This window comes from Macaca fascicularis, chromosome X (genome assembly GCF_037993035.2).
Source record: "Macaca fascicularis isolate 582-1 chromosome X, T2T-MFA8v1.1".
Lineage (NCBI taxonomy): Eukaryota > Metazoa > Chordata > Mammalia > Primates > Cercopithecidae > Macaca > Macaca fascicularis.
The window spans coordinates 35,565,487-35,582,431 of NC_088395.1; positions in this window are offsets into that span (position 1 = coordinate 35,565,487).

Here is a 16,945-nt window from a genome sequence, read left to right on the forward strand (position 1 = left end):
GGGAATAAGGGGCTTGCACTAGCTCCACTTCCTAAACAGGCAGGAATCTGATCTATTTCCCTATCATACCCCTGTCCCAGGCCTTGTGACTCTCAGTTCAGATGCACACTGTTATCTGTCTCCAGGCCACAGTGCTGCTGAGAGCCAGGGAAGACGCTTGTCTGATGATTCTCCACAGGAGTGATTTTGGGTGGAACCTCATCACTCAGACCAGTACAAACAGCTCTGTGGCTTGCTTGTTCTCTAATATGGTAACGCCGCTGCTTTGTGTACAGATGGGGAGGGAATCCACCTTTTGGCACATTTGTAACTGCTCAATGGGTTCACCTTGTCTGCTGCCTAGACAGAATTGATTTATCAAGACAGGGGAATTGCAATAGAGAAAGAGTAGTTCACGCAGAGCTGGCTGTGCGCGAGACTCAAATCAGTCTCCCGGAGCATTCAGAGACCAGAGTTTTTAAAGATAGTTTGGCGAGTAGGAGCTTGGGAAGTGTAGAATGCTGATTGGTCAGGTTGAAGATGGAATCATAGGGGGTTGAAGTGAGGTTTTCTTGCTGTTTTCTGTTCCTAGGTGGAATGGCAGAATGGGTTGAGCCAGATTACAGTCTGGGTGGTGTCAGGTGATCCAGTCCTGTGCAGAGTCTGCAAAATATCTCAAGCACTGATCTCAGGTTTTAAAACAGTGATATTATCCCCAGGAACAATCTGGGGAAGTTCAGACTTTTGGAGCCAGAGGCTGCATGACCCCTAAACTATAATTTCTAATCTTGTAGCTAATTTGTTAGTCCTGCCAAGGTAGACTGGTCCCCAGGCAAGAAGGAGGTCTTTTCGGGAAAGGGCTGTTATTAATTTTGTTTTAGAGTCAAAGAATTCCTTCTTAAAGTTAGTCCTATGCCCAGGAATGAACAAGGACAGCTTAAATGTTAGAAGCAAGATGGAGTGGGTTAGGTCTCATTTCTTTCACTGTCATAATTTCCTAAGTTATGTTTGCAAAGGTGGTTTCACATTCAGGTGAGCGTCAGATGTTGAGTGTGTTGGCTGGTTGGGTTGGCCTGAGTTCAGGACCCACAGGGAATAGTCAGATGCTGGCAGTGGTGGACTAGGCTAGGCAAACCTTCCATCCTCAGGCCTCTGGATGGGATATACAAGATGTACAAGTCGTGAGGGGACTAAACCAGGAATGGGCCAGTATAATTGTTCTTGGATCCCCAGAATTCACATGCTGGCTGAAAGGGGTGGGCTGATCCACGGGTTGCCATCAGAACATTCAGGCAGGAGCAGGCAGAATGCTCAGTCAGTGGCAGAATAGTGGGAGTCCCAGGGCAGATCACAGGCCTGTGGGAGTTGGGCTGTCAGAAGGGCTCTGGGCAGCAGCTGAAATGGTCAGGTTGGAACAGGCTGGCTTTGCTGTTAACTTTTCACTGGAGGAATCAGGCCCCCTCAGCTAGAGCAATGGAGGCTGACAGCTGTGGGATGCACGGTCCACTTGAATTTTCCTCCCACAGAAGCAGCAGTAAATTTTGCTGCTGGGGACACACAAAATTGCCCAGCCTTTCTGCTCCTCCCTCCATCCAGGTTCAAGGGTTACAGGAGTGGCTGCAGTGGTGGTGGGTGGTGGTGATGGCAACTGCTATAGGAGCCAAAGGGTGGGTCACTGGCTTCAGAGGTCTTGGCTTTCAGTAGAATATCGGGCTGCAACCAATATGTACATGCAGGGGCAGGGCAGCTGCACTGCAGAACCGGTGCTGAAGAAGGGAGGCTTATTTTTCAAGGAGCACCTGAGACAGGCAGTCATTGCAGTGCATGGCCTGTCCACTCCTCTCTACTGCAGCTGTTGTATCTGTCCTGGGGGCATGCGAAAGTGTCTGACCTGTCTGCTCCCTCCCTGGTCCGGCTGCAGCAGCTGACACCAGGCTTCTCAGCTTTACAAAGCCTGCGGAATTCTAGGTGGGCTTGAGCAGTCCCTAGACACTGCCTCCAGGCAGCTCCCTGTGTTAGACTGAAGGCCTGGGAGGAATAGTGGAGGATCTCCCATGTCTAGGATTGTATAAGTCCATGGCAGAATTGTGGAACCCCAGGGGTCTCTCACATACCACTTCTCTGCATCAGGATGCTTCTTCTGGCTCCATGCCAGTCCCAGCTCAGCTGGCTGTACAGCTTTGCTCTCCTCTGCTTTCTAAGATTCCTGTCACTTCTTTGCTGGATTCCAGTGTGTCCTCTTAGGTGATCTACTCAAAGTGTTAATATTTACTCACTATTTTGATTTCTTTCTGTGTGGGAGGCTCCCACTATCTGGTTCTATTCAGCCATCTTGAATCGGAACCTCAGAATTGAGTTTTTACATACACCAATAGCATGATCTATTAATAAGCACATTATTAGTTGGATTTCGTTAAAATTAAAAATATGTTATGCAGAAGACCCCATCAAGAGGATGAAATAACAATACACAGACTGAAAGAAAATATGTGCCAAACATAAATTTGATACAGAACTTGTACTTAAAACATATAAATAACTCTTAAAACTCAACAATAAGAAAACAATCAACCCTATTAAAATTGGGTTCTGAGAAGACACCACACTAAAGAAGATATACATACGACAATTAAGCTTATGAAAGATGTTCAACAACATACTTCATTAGGGAACTGCAAATTAAAATGACAATGCTATCACTATACATTTATTAAAAGAACTAAAATCTTAAACACTGACAACATCAACTAGTGGCAAGAAAGTGAAACAAGAGGAACTGTAACTCATTTGCTGATTGTAATGCATAATGGTACAGCAACTTTGGAAGACAATTTGGCAATTTCTTATAAAGCTAACCATAGTCTTACCATATGATCCCGAATTCATGCTCCTAAGTATGTACTTTAGTGAGTTTTACTTCTTTTTGGATATGAATGCCTTTTGATTTCTTTTTCTTGCCTGATTGCCTTGGCTAGAACCTATAAGCACAATGTTTATTAGAAATGGTGTTCTTAATCCTGTCTTGTTCTTAATCTTAGAAGAAACATATTCATTTCATCATTTCTTTAAAATATGAAATGCTATACTTTATTTTCCCAGAAAGTTTATCTAAGAATATCTGTGAAGAGTAATTTAGAGAGAACGATTCTTCTAGTTTTCCTTAAAATTCTTCAGTACATGCAAGCTGAAACTGGATCCTTTCCTTACTCCTTATACGAAAATTAATTCAAGATGGATTAGAGACTTAAATGTTAGACCTAATACCATAAAAACCCTAGAGGAAAACCTAGGTAGTACCATTCAGGACATAGGCATGGGCAAAGACTTCATGTCTAAAACACCAAAAGCAACGGCAGCAAAAGCCAAAATTGACAAATGGGATCTCATTAAACTAAAGAGCTTCTGCACAGCAAAAGAAACTACCATCAGAGTGAACAGGCAACCTACAGAATGGGAGAAAATTTTTGCAATCTACTCATCTGACAAAGGGCTAATATCCAGAACCTACAAAAACTCAAACAAATTTACAAGGAAAAAACAAACAACCCCATCAAAAAGTGGGCAAAGGATATGAACAGACATTTCTCAAAAGAAGACATTCATACAGCCAACAGACACATGAAAAAATGCTCATCATCACTGGCCATCAGAGAAATGCAAATCAAAACCACAATGAGATACCATCGCACACCAGTTAGAATGGCGATCATTCAAAAGTCAGGAAACAACAGGTGCTGGAGAGGATGTGGAGAAATAGGAACACTTTTACACTGTTGGTGGGATTGTAAACTAGTTCAACCATTATGGAAAACAGTATGGCGATTCCTCAAGGATCTAGAACTAGATGTACCATATGACCCAGCCACCCCATTACTGGGTATATACCCAAAGGATTATAAATTATGCTGCTATAAAGACACATGCACACGTATGTTTATTGCGGCACTATTCACAATAGCAAAGACTTGGAATCAACCCAAATGTCCATCAGTGACAGACTGGATTAAGAAAATGTGGCACATATACACCATGGAATACTATGCAGTCATAAAAACGGATGAGTTTGTGTCCTTTGTAGGGACATGGATGCAGCTGGAAACCATTATTCTTAGCAAACTATCACAAGAACAGAAAACCAAACACCGCATGTTCTCACTCATAGGTGGGAACTGAACAATGAGATCACTTGGACTCGGGAAGGGGAACATCACACACTGGGGCCTATCATGGGGAGGGGGGAGGGGGGAGGGATTGCATTGGGAGTTATACCTGATGTAAATGACGAGTTGATGGGTGCTGACGAGTTAATGGGTGCAGCACAGCAACGTGGCACAAGTATACATATGTAACAAACCTGCACGTTATGCACATGTACCCTAGAACTTAAAGTATAATAATAATAATTAATTAATTAATTTAAAAAAAAAGACACCAGCATTGAAAAAAAAAATTCTTCAGTACATGCTATCCATAAGTAGTGACATTTTTATACTTTTTATTTTTTCAGTCTTTCACCATTAAGTATGATGTTAGCTGTAGCCTTTTTGGTAAATTTTAAAAATCAGAATGGGGAAGTTCCCTTCCATTTCCTGTTTTCTGGAAGTTTTTGTTTTGTTTTGTTTTGTTTTTTGTCAGGAATAGGTGTCGGATTTTTTTCAAATAATTTTTCTTTATTTATTGAAATAATATTTTTAAGTCTATTAATATGGTCAATGACATTGACTGACACTTGAATTTTGAATATGTCATGAAGTCCTAAACGGTTGTGATATATTATACTTCTTATGTATTGGTGCATTCAGTTTTCTAAAATTGTGAGCAATATTGATTTTCAGTTCTTTTCATGCGTAATTTCTGTCTTGTTTTGGTATAGCAATGCTGACTTCATAGAATGATGTAAAATATTTGCTTACCTTCTATTTTCTATAATAATTTGTGTAGAATTGGTATAGTTTCTTCCTAAAACATTTGCTGAACTTTACCATAGAAGCCATCTGCCCCTAAAATTCAATTTGTGGGAAGGATTCTAACTACAAAGTCTATTTATTAAATACTGTGATATTTAGGTTATCTATGTTTTCTTTAATTACTTTTGATATTGTCTTTCAGGGAATTTTCCCATTGTCAATTAAGTTGTCAAAGTTATTGGCATACAGTTGTATTTAATATGCATTTATGCCATTTTACAATTTGTCAAATCTAAGTGATGTCTACTCTCTTATTCCTAACTTTCATAATTTATATCTTTACTCTTTTCTTCTTGATAACTCTGGCTAGAGATTTATCAATTTTATATATCTTCTCAAAAAATTGGTTTTACTTGCAATGATTTTTTTCTATTCATTTTCTGTCTTATAGTTTATTTTCATTTTGATTTTTGTTATTTTCTTTCTTCTAATTACTTCGGGCTTATTAACTCTTCTTTTCTAGTTTTAAGTTGGAAGATGAGTCATTGACTTGAGACCTTTTTTCTTTCATCAGCTAGGCATTTAATGCTACAAACTTTCCTCTAAGAACTGCTTTAACTTCTTGGATGTGTGGGTTTATAATTTTCATCAAATTTACAAAAATTAAGTTTCTTAAAGCTGTTTCACTATTCAATGATTTTTTATGTCTTTCATTTTCCCTCTGTGTTTCACTTTGAATAATTTCCATCATTATGTCTTCAAGTTCATTAACAGTTTCTTTTGCAATGTTTAATTTGCTATTATTCCTATTTAATGTATTTTTATCTCATACATATTCATCTTATCTAAAAGTTCAATTTGGAACTTTTATAATCTTCCATGTCTCTTCTTAAAATGATCAATCTTTCTTCTGGAATCTCAAATATATGAAATGGAAATATAACAACTGCTATAATGGCCTTGCTTGTCTTCTAATTTTATTATCTACATTGTTTCTGAGTCTGTTTCAATTAAGGAATTTTTCTCCTAATTACAGGTAATATTTGCCTTTTGCTTTGCATACATGCTAGATATGTTTGTATTTGTATAAGTATTTTTTTATTTTTATCATGGATGCTATTAAGATACTTGAAAAAACAAATCTATTTAGGCCTTGATTTCAAGGTTTGTTAAGCTGGACCAAAAGAACTATTGGTTTATAGCTCATTTTAACCCCAACTGGGGCAAGACATTTTTGAATACTCTACCCAACGCCCCATGAGTTATGAGGATTTCTACTCTGGCTGATCAGAATGGGAGCTCTTCCTGGTCCTGTGTGAGCTCCAGCAGTTGTATGTCTTTAACTCAAAAAGGTCAAGGAGCTCCACATTGCTTACCGATTATGTCTTTCCCAGGAACTATAACATGATATATTTAGTTACTTGGTTATATTATTGCCCCAAGAATTTGAAAACACATCATTCATTCTAATTAATGTTGACTTAGAGAATAAATCTCATGGGAAACAACTTACACAGTATGTTCAAACAACAGTGATTTACTACTACTGCCAAATGGCAAGAGCAAGACTAGTCTTTGATTTTATTTCCTCCACTAATACCCAGCCATAGCTGGAAAGGACCACTGTATTTTTCTATTAAGCATTTCTAGAATGTAAAGGACTGGTATTCCCTGGCTAGTGTGGGCTCTCTGGCTAGGAATAAAGAAGAGCAAAAAGTGACGTTAAAGCCATACGGTTAGACATTAAGAATCTGTTGGAATTTTCTAGGCAGTGAATGAGGCTTTCTCAATGTTCTTCATCAATACACTAGTTACTAATGTTCACAAGAATTTTATGGAGAATATTCCGTCAAAGCTGACACCTTGGAGAGTGTGACTTCTAACCGATGGCAATAGTGCTGGGCTCATATATTGGCTATTGCATTTCTTGGTTTTAACTGTATCACTGAATACATTAGGTTACTTGCATAAAGCTATACAGAAATGAAGAAAAACAGAAAACTACTTTAGCAAATTTCTGGCAACATATTTAGTTATAAATTGAGATTTCAATAGAGTTTTCAAGCCAATTTCTATTTTTACATGTACAAATTTAGTCAATGGGTATTATATTCATCACTGCTGATAAGAACAAGAAACTCTCACTGCTCATGGTCTCATTTAATGTGACACAATGTTAATAGGCATGAGAGGAGTACTGCCCAGAGAGAGGGCAGACCCACTAGGGTTTATGGTCCAGTCAGAGTCCTTCCATGGAAACTTATGGTAAGAGGAAAAAAAATCTCAGAATCAAACAATATGGATAGTTCATTGTTTATATTTGTTTCAGCAAAATTCTGAATGACACAAGTGAACAAATTATGAAATATTCAATATGTTATTTCAAAATATATATGCTTAATTAGAATGGAGTATTTTGCTAAGTGAACTGATCCATCACAATAAATTTTCTCAATATAAAAAATAATTTTTTATTGAGCTTGGCTTCTGTGTTTATTTCATTTAATATTCCTTTGATATTTTTGGAGAAAGTTCCTTTAGGAGCTAGTGAAACTGCCTTTACAAACATTATGTCAGTGAGAAAATGATAGTAGTAGGAGAGATATGATCTAGCCCAATCCCCTCTTGCTTTTAGTTTCCAAGCTGCCTTAATTATCCCTGGACTTAGGCAGAGCTAATTTTGGGAGACATTTAGGTATAGTTTAAATAATAATAGCCCTTCCACAAAACTCAGCCACTTTTGTAAAGCTTAGGAGAGAACAGCAGGCCAGGGAGAGAAGAGGAGCCTGAATTCTGCTAAGGTGTAGACATAAACAATTACCAGTCATTATTCTGGAAATCCTGCAGATAACACCACAATTGTAGATTGACCTTTTGAGATATCTTTTCAAGTTTTTTGCATGTTTGACACCCATGACTCCACCTGGACCCACCAATCTATGTCTCCTATGGCCTCATTGGGAAGCAACTCAGTGCAAGAGGACAGCTTCAACTCCCTATGATTGCATCTCTGACCCAATCAATCAGGTGCAAGAACTTATTACCTTGGTCCACCCACCCATTCTCCAAACTGCCTTTGAAAACCCGCTAACCTATGGAGCCTTCATGGAGATTGATTTGAGTGATCATTCCATCTCCCACGTAGCATGGTGGACGTCACGTCAATTAAACTCTTTCTTTACTGCAATGCTGTGCTCTTTATTTGTGCAGTGGGCAGGAAGAACCCATGAAGCAGTTACACTGGGATATTTGAATATTATTCCACAGTCAAAGAAATCCCTGTTCAAGCTTTTTTTTCTATCATTTACTAGAAGTGTGAGTTTGGGTCTCAGTTCATTTATCTGTAATGTGGTGATGAAAATAATGCCTCACTCATAAGCCTAATTACATTGTGACTCTAAACTGGTATTATTTTAATGCTAATTGATCCATTTATCACCTTCCTGCATGGAACTGTGTTGCACACAAAATTACTTTGAATATTTTACCTTTCTTGACTCAAGGCACTGAGTTACTGGAGAACACTGTGTATTCTTCATGCATTGTATACTTTCACTATTGTAAATGTACAGTATCATGATTTGTTTCCATCTTTAAATCAGAGATATTTTACTTTCAATAATTAATCAATGGAAATTCTTTACAAATGTGTTTGCTGAGCACTGATAACCATTATAGGCAGAGGAGACAAGGATAGATGAGGGAGATGTTACGTTTCAGCCAGAGGGTCTTACAATTTACTGGGAGAGTTGGGAATGCATGAGACAAACAGGAGTGCAAAGGAGGGAGACTAAGTCCTTGGGGGAAGAGTATTCAGAAAATTTTTCACAGAGAAGGTGAGGTTGTTGCTGACTATAGAAGTTCCAGATCATCAGGAAGACAAAGATAAAGGGTATTTCTGGCAGAGAGAATTGTATTTATAAAATTATATTGTTGTATGAAGGCACGGAGTCTTGAATGAATTGAAACTATGGTGGTATTTGTATAGCAAAATATATGTGATGGCAAGTTGGAAAGTTGAGACAAGGGAAGTTAGGCCAAATCACAGTCTATCTTGAGTACATAGTAAGTGCATTCACCTTTATCAAGTATTAACAGTAAGAACAATAATTATTCATGGCATTAGACTCAGTATTCAAGGGCAGAAACATGAGAGCATGAAAGAGAAAAATAAGATACACTGAGAACTTAGTTTTTACCCATTTTAAGGCTAAAGGATTTTTAAATATAATCACATTGAATGCACATATAATAACATAACAGACTATATGGTGAATTCCATTCCCATCTACCCTGCCACAGGCTAAGTCCCATGCAGAGGTTCTTGGAGAAACACTTTGGAAACAGAGAACTGTGCCTGTAGGCTGCTGTGCTGCTGCAGCTGTAACTGCTGAGTGAGCTAAGAATACCAATTCTTCTGGTATTGAAGAGCTAGTATCAAGTGAATATACCAAAATTTATATCCATGCAGTGATTGGCATTGGGTAAATGATTTAACCTCTCTAGATACAGTTGCAGTTTAAAATATGAAGGAATGGACCAGGTGATGTCTGGTATCACTCTCTGGGGAAAAAACTGTATTAATCAAACACAAAAGGTGGTCTATTGTACTAAAACAACAGATAAAATCAAAGGATGGGCTGCCTTATTACTTTAGCACAATGAATAACCCTTAGTCTCTACCTCTATAGAAACTGGAATCACAGGGATACATAAGGAATGAATAATCTAGCTGGAAACAGATAAGCAAAAAGATAACTATAGTACCTGCTTGTCAATGTAACAGTAGTGGGTAAGGCAAAGCTCTCAGGAGAGGCCCCAAGGCCCCAGTGTAGAGGAAATCAATGAAAGCTTCCAAGAAAACACTTGCAGTAAGTTTCTACGTGAGAAAGTGAGAAGACATTCTCTTGTCTTGTCTCCCAAGCTATATTCCTATTATTATTATTCCCTATATATCCCTATAAGCCTAATCCCTATATAGGTCCAGATCCAAAAAGGAGGGATCATTCATTTTGCTCAAGTAGTAAGTGGATCCATCCTATGAGTTTCTCTGTGGTGTTAGGCACCTGTGCAGTGACAGCAGCAAGTGCAAACATTGGATGATTAGAGAATCGGGAGTATTCAGGAAATAATAAGGTGCTGCAGAGGGCTAGAACAAAGGGAACAAGGCGTTCTGGGGTGTAAGAAGATGAGTCTAGGACTAGCAAGTGCCAGCTCATGAAAGATTATGTAAGTCATACTGAGAAATTGAATTTACTCTATGTGTCATGGGGTGCCATGGATGAGTTTGTAAGCGTAGAGATCACACGACCACATTTCATTTTGGAAATCTTTTTTGAACATGAGAGAATAAATGATGAAGGAACAGGTGATAACATATGCAGAATTTCAGATGGAAATTGATGAGTGCCAGTACTAATAACTGAGGAAGTGGAAAATCAATGTAAAGAAAACACACTTGATTTCAAGTTTACAATTACATAGTAGAATAGTCTAGATGTGGTGACTGCTTAGGTATAGGAAAGAAGGGAGTAGAAAGACACAACATCTACTCCCTAGTTTCTGGTTTGATCATTGGGGAAATGATAAGGGCATTTACTGGAATAATAAATTTAGTTTAGGTTTTTTACCCAGAATGTAAAGTTTATTTTCTGTCCAAGATTAGTCCATCCATCTGTGATTTGGATTCACCACTCTTGTCTCTTCAGGATTTTCAGCTCAATATTATTTCTTCACTGTATTCTCAACCAGTTGCCTATTTACCCTTTACTCTCAGTGTCACACATTAAAAACAAAACAAAAACACATTTTAAAAATGCCTACTTATCTCCATGTTCCACCTATTTCCTTGTTTTTTTTTAAAGAAATTCTTCCATCACTTCACACTTTTTCTTGAACAGTTTTCTTTTATTACCATCTTCAATTTAAGACCTTGATATAGTCCATTCAATCTGATGCTTGATATCAACTCTTTAGCCCTAATTCCTGTTATCTTTCCTCCTCTGTGACTCAGATTCACTCTTAGATCTTCTTTGCAGTCTACTTTAGCTCATCTCATCCTCCAAATACAGAATCTGCTTCAGCACAGAGCATTTACAATGCCATTTCAACCCATTATATGAGTTTCAAGCATGCATATAATTTGGCACTCTACATTTGCTTCTCATCTACCAACACCTGAAAGCTGATGACTCCCCAGTATCAAATCTAACTCAGATCTCTCTTCTGAGGATCAGACCTGTGTATCTATTTGTCTGGTGTCACCTGCCTTTGAATGCCTGTACAAGAACCTCATATTACTCATGTCTAAGCTTAAACTCATAAGTGTGCATGCACACACGCACAACAAAATATTTTGTAAGACACTACACATATATAAGGATATACATGAAACACATTATAGTGGATATACAATTAAAATAGCACAAAGTTTTCTTTTTCAATTGGATGATTAAATCTCTAGATGAATCGGGAAAATTGGGCATATAATTAACAATTCTATTTGAAACTATATCTAATTAACTCATCAATAAAGAACTTCAACACTGCCAAAATAAAATCAGAGTTTTTTTTTTTTTTTTTTGAGCCATAATGCTGAAGAAACAAAACAAAGCAAAACAAAATGATAGCAATACTTCATGTAAAAAAAAAAGTGTCAAGACAACTTAGGATAAAATTAGTTCAACCCTTTTTCAACATGCCAGTGTTCAGTTTTTTCTTCTAGAGAGATTTCAATGCAAAATAGCAGGCATATTAATTATGAAAGTACAAAATGATGTTATCAAGAAGGTGTCAGTGTGGGCTGAGTGTGAGTCATATAGTTAAGAGGATAGAATCATGTACTTTAAAAGTAAAATGCCTACATTTGAATTCCCGGTTTATCGGGTTGTAGCTGTGTGACTTCTGACAAGTAACTTAATCACTTTACCTTAGTTTCACCATTTGTATAATGGGTTTGATTTGATACTTACAGGTTGTTACATTTATTAAATGAGTCTTCATGTGTGAAGATTTTACAACAGTTTGAGTGCCATGGGATTGCTTAATATTATTATTCATAAATTATTTTTCCAATACCACCATTGTATCAATTGAAACTTGTCTATTTTGAGACACATTTCACATTTTCTATTTTGGAACTAGTTTCTGGCTTTCAATATAAGACAGCAAGAAGATCCAGCCATTCGAACTTGGATGAAATAATCTACCTGTACAATTGTAAAGGAGATTTTTGTTTGCAAATTTATTTGTGTATGAGTGGGAAAAAGGATGCAAACATTTATTCATAACTTTTTGTATCTGATGGGGACACAGCTTCATATAAGTAATGTAAGCAATAATAAAGATTTCAGAAGACCTGAATATGAGAAAAAGGCTTTCCCTGACACTTCATTTGCTATAAGTAAGTCACAATTTCTAAAATTTCCTACTAATTTTCTACTCTCACTTCTGAGTGTCCAACCTGCCAGTAACAGAGACAAACACCCAGAATGTAACATGTCATTATTGTGACACAGAGGGTAATGACCTACCAGGCAGGTCAATTATAAATAATTTCTTACATCACTAAGGGAGCAGTGAGTTTTCCCTTATGGATAGACACTTACTCTGAATATGGATTTGCCTTTTCTGTTCAAAATGCTTTTACTGATATCACCATCAGTGGACTTACAGAATCCCTCATTTATCATAAATAGCATCCACACATACATTATACAAATTTACTTCACAGAAAACAAAATAAATAGATTTCATTCTGTTCATTCACTGATTTTACCATGTACCACAACACAGAAACAGGCCAAACTGCAAAATAGCTTATTGAAGGTTTAGTATGATGCCTTTGGTTGACAATACTTTGTGAGTTTGGGAATCTGCACTTAAAGGCCCAGTATGTGCTCTGAAACAATGAACCATATATAGTGCCATTTGTTTTGTAGCCAGAACACACAAGGCATTGTACCAAGAGTTATTATTACCGGTGATAATGCATGCATACAAATGTTGGTTCTAGTCTCAATAACTTTGGGCTTTCCTGGTGTACAGTGTTAATCCCCCTCCGAAAAGAAATATTAGGTTGATGCAAAAGTAATTGCGGTTTTTGCCATAAAAACCACAATTACTTTTGTGCCAACCTAATACTTCCACAAGGGCCAAAAGAATCCTTCCAATAAAGTTAAAGCTGAAATTACCACCTGTTCTATTTATGATACAGGGTGCCAGTTAATAGGAAAACAAAAATATTCTACTTGCTTTGTTAATTGATCCTGACTATTAACAGACAATAATGTGGCTGCTAGACAGTGGGATCAATGTGGACTTTAATGAGTACGAAAATCAAGTGATTTTCTAGAAGACTTCTTTGTAATTCTGGGTCTAATGGTGAAAGTTGATGGAAGGCATAGCAATTCAATGAAGGCCGGAGCTACAAGGATTTTGACACTTTAGGAATAAAGATTTTGGTTCACATCTCTAGTTAAACAATCATGATCAAGTTAAGAGCAAGAGAAATAGTGACTAACTAGTGGAAGAGTAAAATTATTAATGCCAACTATTGTATTGTGACCTACAGAAATCAAGACCTTAGATTTAAGCATGTTTTATTCTGCTTACTTTGTTACATACAATATATATCCACTGTGCATATATATAAAATATTAAATGTTTATATTCAAATATGTGCTACTACATGTATGTAACAAATAATAATAAATCTATATTCTCTATATTCTTTGTCTACTATTTTATATAACTAATTGTAGATAAACTTATATCATCTTAAAATTTAAAATTATCAAAGAGTGCTTGTGACAAGTAGAGAAGGAATAAGCATCACCCATTAATGGATAAAGTTTGTTGGGAGTTTTTAATGGATAAAGTTTTTAATGGATAAAGTTTGTTAGGATTTTATTTCAGGGGTAGAAAGTGACAACTTATTTATTTATTTATTTATTTCTGAAATGGAGTTTCACTCAGTCGCCCAGGCTTGAGTGCAGTAGCCACGATCTCAGCTCACTGCAACTGCCGCCTCCCAGGTTCAAGCGATTCTCCTGCCTCAGCCTCCTGAGTATCTGGGATTACAGGCACATGACACCACGCCCGGCTAATTTTTTGTATTTTTAGTAGAGATGGGGTTTCACTATGTTGGCCAGGCTGGTCTCAAACTCCCGACCTCGGGTGATCCGCCTGCCTTGGCCTCCCAAAGTGCTGGGATTACAAGCGTGAGCCACTGTGCCCTGCCAGAATCTTCTTTATATCAGAAATACTCACATCATGAAACAGGATCTATTGCTACTTTTTTCATTTGGAAGTTAAACATAATGTAAAAGAGTGTGTGTGGATATTGAATTGACTAAAGAGTAGCCCACGCCAAATTGACTGGGTCAAACTGACATAATTCACATACTGATTTACGCTCGCCTCTTCAACACAGAAGGAAGATCCAAAACTGTAATTCTGAGACTCCACTGAAAACAGAATTCAGGGCTAAATTGTGTCAATAAGAAGAATCAGTATGATATTTGGAAAGTGGAAGAGAAGGTCAAGCTATTATTCTCTAGCAAGAGCGTTGGCACACTCTTGAGAAATTGCAAATATGAATTTGCAGTAAACTTAAAATTAACTGCTGTTAATTACTTACTTTAGTTCAATGGGCGGCCAAGATCATCATCGGTGGCTTTTCTGTGATTCCTGCATTTCCAGATCTCACGAAAACCTAAAGTGTTCTTTCTATGGCTTTTACTTCCACAGCACTTGCAGTGATTAATACTCTAAGTCTCTATATTAAATTTCTTTCTACTTGAGATGGTTAGGGTGGCATTTGTCATGGTAATTTCTAATGCATACAGGCATGGATCTATATCTTATGCTGAGGAGAAAGCGTTTGGAAAGTTATTTTAAAAAGTCATCATATTAAATCAAAATTACAATTGAAAATTCATAGAACAGTGACACATTAGGGAACAAAAAAATTGCTTAAAAGGTCCAATATATAATTTTTAACCATGTGAGCATGTTGTTGCTTTATTAAACACCAGATGAAGTTAATGACTTGCTTTTAGAAGTCATATATGAAAAATGCATATCTTTAAACAATAGAATTTTACTCAACACAAATAGCTACTCACTTTAAGGAAGGCATGCCTGAACTGGGACCAGTCAACGTAACAGCATTGTGATAACAATGTTGCACCAACTCATGTTTCTCACCTTATTTTCTCTGTAGGATGTGTGCACACTGATTGAGACAGTGTTTGAAATAATCTTCTCTCACTCTCTCTCATATTAGCACCTGTCACTCTTACTTTCATTCTCTCTGTTTCCTAAAACCATAAAGTTGAATTTGCCAAAGCTAAATGTGTGTATGATTTATGTCTGTTGATTATCCTTTTGTTAATGTCCCCTCTATGCCTTTGTATTATTTATTCCTGTTATTTCAATATGAATATATTATAACCTAGACCTTGACGAATTTAAGTTTTATCAGGAAATCTGTTGCTCGAATTACACCTTATTCTTAAGTTTAATACTTGGGATCTGGTAATAATTTTGTTATAAATAAATCTTTAATAGAATTTTATATGATATAGATTTTGAGTTCGTGCTTAGTAATAAATTTTTGGGGGGAGCAGAGGGGAGCACACTGAAGTGAAAACTCTAAATCACAAATATGTTTCTGTCTAAGTCTTGCAGTGGAGTCCCCAGTGTGGCTGTGTCAATACTGATCAGGTAGGGTGTCCGAAATTACCTTGCTTAAAAGCTAATAAGCTAGCCTATTACTATTTCAAAGCTAGACATTTTGGTCAGAGATAAGAACGTTATTACTCACAGCACAATTGACAGCATAATCATCAGAATATTTATGACGGTTCTTCTGGCTCAAGTTCTACAAGGACAACACAGATGAGCCCAAAGAAACGTCTGCCCATACAGTGGGTTGCATTTCAGAGAAGCAGCTTCGAACTTAGGGTATGTGAATCTTTTTTTATAATGAGCAGTAAGCATGCCTGTTCTTTGATCCAGATGAAAACACTGTCTTTATTGTAGAGTAATACATTGTCTTTTGATCCAACGTAAAACACTACCTCTATTTTCCAAGGTTATTCGCTATGCAAGCATTCCTGAAGAAATAGTAAGAAGAAAGACAAAGTTTTTGCTCACAAGATATACACACACAGAATCCCTTGAAATATTGTCTCCCAACAAACTGCCTTTGTAGCCTGAGGCTGATTGCTTCATCATGACTTGTTTTTTACTGCCTGGGAAGTGAATTATCAATGTACTGTCTGATGAAATATTTTTTACTTGAAGTCATTATATTTAATCAAAAATCTAAACAAAAGTGCCCCATTATTTTAAATAATGTGAAGTCTCAGAAATTGTCAATAAAAAAAGAACAGTAGCTTTGACATTTACTTCCTGAATGTAAAAATCAAAATGGAGGCAACAAAAGAGCTTAGTCAAGATTCACTTTCTCCTGACCTGAGGGACAAAATCCTATTCAACTATTACCAGATACACACAATGCCTTTCTCCTTATATCGGGGAAAATTTTTCCCCAAAGAAAGCAAGTTCTATAATGTATAGCAGAGTGATCTCTGGACAAACCTGTGTTTCTTGGTCAATAAAAGTTGGATTGAGGAGAAATAATACCTTACCCCTACTTTGTTTACAGACAAAGTAGAAGATATGGATCCTTTTTTATTTCAGAATACATACACACACACACACACATACACACACACAGACCTACAATTACTGTGTCAAATACATACATATGTGCACATGTACATGCATATACACAAACATACATAAACAAAAGATAATATATTTGTTTCCATCTGATGATCAATTTGATTCAAAAATAATAATTTTGGCCCTTCTCACCTCCTTACCATTTTATGATTTTAGGAATGAGTAACAGGGAGGCAGGAAAGATTGTCGTATCAATGGTAGAAATACAAAAACATAATGCATTGCCTACCACAAATCCATAGCAAAAGCAAGAGGTAGAATGTTCATTTCAATCCTATGATCAGTTATAAGATCAGTTACTAGGC